This window comes from Mercenaria mercenaria, chromosome 15, assembly GCF_021730395.1.
Source record: "Mercenaria mercenaria strain notata chromosome 15, MADL_Memer_1, whole genome shotgun sequence".
Taxonomy (NCBI): domain Eukaryota; kingdom Metazoa; phylum Mollusca; class Bivalvia; order Venerida; family Veneridae; genus Mercenaria; species Mercenaria mercenaria.
The window spans coordinates 43,510,637-43,515,505 of record NC_069375.1 but is presented as its reverse complement, the minus strand read 5'-3'; positions in this window follow the sequence as shown (position 1 = coordinate 43,515,505).

Below are 4,869 nucleotides of genomic sequence, written 5' to 3'. Positions count from 1 at the left end.
TTATGTTTACCTCAACTATATGAAGTAACTGTTTATATAAAGTCTTTAGCTTGTATCCGCTTGTATCTTTGTATGTTCGAAACCTCGCACGAGGTGTCTATTTTTTCATTTTTCATTGTCAGGAAACCATCAGGTTGGCTTTCTGAACAATTTATGGCTTTATCCAGGTATCAGTTCATACTACAGGTTGGCTTTCTGAACAATTTATGGCTTTATCCAGGTATCAGTTCATGGCCTAAAGTTATGTCCGAAGGAGACATCCGGGGTCTTCCTCCCAACATTAAACACTGTTAAAAGCTGGACAGTTCTTTTGAGACATAAACACATACTTGTAAAAATTACAGTTGATGATTTTATACTAAACCTCTGAAACTGTTTAGGGTTTACCTTCATAATTGTTTTCCATGGCATTAAAACACTTGCTTTACTTTCATTTTTTGCTTGTTTCTACTTAAGTTTGTCACTTAGGCAGACAGAAGTTTTAGTTCTTGTGAGACATATCTATGCGAAATGTCTTCTACATGTATAGAAAACTTCAGCTAAACGGATGCACAATATACACATATGTAATTAAGATCATATGACATTACGAATTCATTTAAAATATACGAAACTTAAAACGATTCACAATATATGTTCAACATCAAATGATATGTCCGTACTCCCTATATAAGGTTTGTTCACTTTTACGCTATAGATCACAATAATCCAGATGCCACTGATCATATGAACTGCAAACTGCAAAGAAGATAAGTATGATATACAGAAATGAAGCAGTATCAGTATGCCCAGCTTTGTAAGCAATGTGTAATTTAGAAAGAAGAAAAATACACATTTATCGTTCGAAGGTGTTGCCACCGGCCGTTCCTGTGCGGTTCCCACTGTATTCCTTTATATGCTCGTTATGTTCTCGCTGACAGTTTGTGTCGAATTTGAATTGTACGCACAGGCTTATAGGCGTATGCCCAGATACGCGCCTGACCAATATTGAACATGTAATAAGAGCGTATTTATTACATATTCCTTGATTAAAAAGATAAAACCGATACCAGTAGTTTTAATTATTTTCTCGCTCGTATACCACCGCCCCGCCAATTATCGCCCCACAACTTTATTAATGTTGACAAATAGACAGTACTTGAGCCGAAAAAAGGGGTTGCGAATGTCGGGATTCGAACCCGCGACCTCCGGGTTAGGAGTCCGACGGTAATTACGGATTTTTTTACCAAGAGGGGAAGGGGCCAAGGCCGGTTATTTGAGGGGTGTTGGGGAGGGGGGGGGGGGGGGGGGAATAGCTAGGTATTTGAGCAAAGGGGAATAAAAACCTGATGTAAAGTCAATTTTTGTGGAAAACTGCATGATTTAAAAGAAATTTACTGAGGGGAAGGGGCCTATCAGCGGCCCCTATTATGAAGGGGAAAAAAACCTGATTTAATTCTACCCCTACACCTCGGTGCCTTTCAATAATCCGTGAATCTAATGCATATTGAAAACATAAACTATTTCAAGTTTATTAAAGTTTGAAAGTATTGTTTTTGATTAAAGAAGTCTAGACTGTGCTGTAAAATCTGTTTCATAGTACAAAATGCATATCTTTAAGTGCGTATACAGCTTATTTTTCAGTTGAATAATTATTGAAATGTGCATCTGTTTAATAAATAATGATTTACTACATTTTATCGGTGAATAAATATAATCAGAACTTCGGATGCTTAGTAATTAAATCAGGAGTGCGTAGCATGAGTGATTTAATTATTCGCATCATTTTATCCATCAACAAAATACAGGAACATATTTTTTATCAGTCACACTGTGAGTGATATAGGTTTGCTATTTCTTTTATTAGCATTCAGCAAAAAATAAACAGAATTTGTTTGTTGTGAATGTATATGGAATATCACATCGAGAACTGATAAATAACTCGCGCTACCTGCTCATGAAAATATCAATTGCATCAACTGTCAATGTGATATATATTCCATATCCAATCAAAACAAACAAATTCTGTTTTTTTTTTTGTTTTGCTGAATGCTAATAAAAGAAATAGAAAAACTATATCACTCACAGTGTGACTGATATGGAACTGATAATACTGATGTTGGGTCAGTTATACTTAGTTATGATTACTTAGTCATAAACTGAACTTTGATCGTTTTTTGTGTGTGTTTTATTGAACTAAACTCCCCCGCTTAGCATTGGTATTATTCCGCCAGAATGGCTCAGAACGCACCATAGACACTCTTAGTTTTTTCAAATTTTCGTGGGGAGGATACCCCAATACCCCACTACCAAGGTCGCTTCTTCGGCGCATCGGGCCTGCTATTTATAAAATGCCAACTACGCCCCTGGGATGCACTGTGAACTGTTATATGTGAACTGTTCTCCTGGTTGGTGAGCTAATTTAACCACTAATTCAGAGAGATTGTCTAAATAAGTCAGAAATAAACGCTACAAAGGTAAAAGTCTTCCTTTTTACTCATTTATCGAGGTTTAGAAAAAAGTACTTAATGTGGATTCCGAAAGAAAACTTTAATTACTCAAGATTATTAATTCGAGGTGAAGATGAGTGTATCGTTCACGTTGCAGTTGATACAATTTACCAAAATTTCATTTCGTGCAGGGGCTTTTAGGTCGTGATTTCGAACCACTGGCTCTTCATCATCGTGTGAACAAAACGTTGCTTTGTATACGAATGTATTAAATGTGAGAGTTGTTGAGCTGATATGCAAAATGTACGCGTTTCTACACGTAATTTTTTAAAGTTTTTATAAAATATCTGTAAAATGACAAATGTTATCGTATTTCAAAATAATCTAGACAATACATTCCTTTCTAGTTTCAACATTTATGTCTTTTATGTGAAATTATGTCTTCATCAGAAATAACACCTTACACTGCTACTAGTAACGTAACTCATATGCATTTTACGGATTGATATCAGACTAAATATACATGCAACGCAATGCATACATTAAAGAGACACACTGTAGAAACAACGACTGCGGAGCTGATCAAGCGTGTGTAAAAAACGACAAGGATATAGGACGAATTCAATTCAAACGTTATTTTAACCTTTAGCATGCTAGATAAACTGTCGTCTGCTGGAAATGTCGTCTGCTAAAATTGTAAAGTTCATTCAATTTGCTCCAAAATTGGAAGAAATATTATCAGAGTAGCAAACAGCTTGGAACCTGATCAGACGTCGATTGCGTCTGATCTGGTTCCAAGCTGTTTGCAAAGGCTGTTAAATTCGCCTGCAGCAAGCTAAGAGTTAAAGTAAATTCACCGTCTGTTACACAAACTCATACTTGGACAATTCAAAAATGAGAAAAAAGCTTAAGTTTTACATATTTTATAAAACGAGAAATAACAAGAATACTTGATACATGTTAGCGCAAAGTCTATATTGGTGGTATAGAGAAGATTCAGATTTTAGAAGTTGTTTGTATATATGCCTAAATGTTGAAATTTATGTTAAATGCCGATATCTATTAATTGTAAGAGTGAACATAAAATTGTATTGATATGAATAGAAAGGCTTGTCCTTTTAATAATATAAAACGGAGAAAGTTGAAAAATATAAAAATTACATAGTAATTGGCAATTACTAATTCGTTGCTGATAGGCATCTGGGTCTTTGTTTTGAGTATTATGTTAATTAAATTAAGTTTTAAATGAAAAGAGGAAATGTAATTAACTTTGAACATCTTTAGCATAAAAAAGGGTGAACTTTTATACACAGGAGAGAGAATAAGCATCATATAACTTAGAGCGTAAATTAATGTACATTAGATGTTTTAACTTTATATACATATTTTGCTGTAAGAGGCTTTATACAGTATCTGCCAAGCTCCAATAAGCAATCGGATATATTTTACCTACCTCTGCATGTATCCCTCTGTTTCAATTCTCGAATGTCTCTCTCAAATTGCCATAATTTCTGCATTACGTCGAATTTGGAGAGGCACTGGCCAGGCTCAAAATTTTCAAGATTACATGTTCTTGGTCAAAAAAAGTATCACCACATACCAAGCTAAGTAATATTTTCCTAAAACTATTCTCCAAATAAACATTGTGTTTTAAGAAAAAATTTAATGTTAAACTTATTAAGTTTAAATCACATTTACTACCAAATTTGTATTTATTTTCTCAAACGTTTAACCGAATTGCACCGAACTTGCTAAGTGTATGTTGTTGCGTATTGAACATTTTACAAATATATTTGCCAAATGTTTTACTATGGAAAGCCGCATCAGCAATTCAAATCTTCAGCAAGAATGACTTTGCAATTACGCCGGAAGTAAATATTTATATATAGTTTCTTGATAGTGTATATTGTTTCTGTTAAAACAGAAGTATTTCCATGTAAACGAACATATAGAGACGATATCACATGTAAACATGGAAAAAGATACACGAATTAATTCATTGGACAAAACAGAGTTAAACTGATATCAAAATATTTGTTAAATAAAATTTAGTCGTGTTGGTTGTTTCGATTGAGATATTTTGGGTAAAATACACAACAGTTTCAAACGACGCAAGACATGTAATTTTTATGGCCAAGGGTGAATTTTTATTAATTTTTATTGCTTGATTAGACTCGCGGTCATGATCAGTAAAAATTATATAATTTTATTTATTTATTTTGTTTTATTTTCATTTATAAAAATAACAATCTAACAAAAGGCGCGGAAAATAAGCAAGCTTTATCGTGTTATAATATCGTACAACTAAGACAACAGGGGTCAAGATGACCAGATTGAATAGAATTTCAAGATTTTAATCTGAAAGGAGAAGGTTCACTTTAGCCCAAAATGGCTTAAAAAGTGAAAGTCTCTAAATGGAGTAAAGAACACGTTTTCTTTC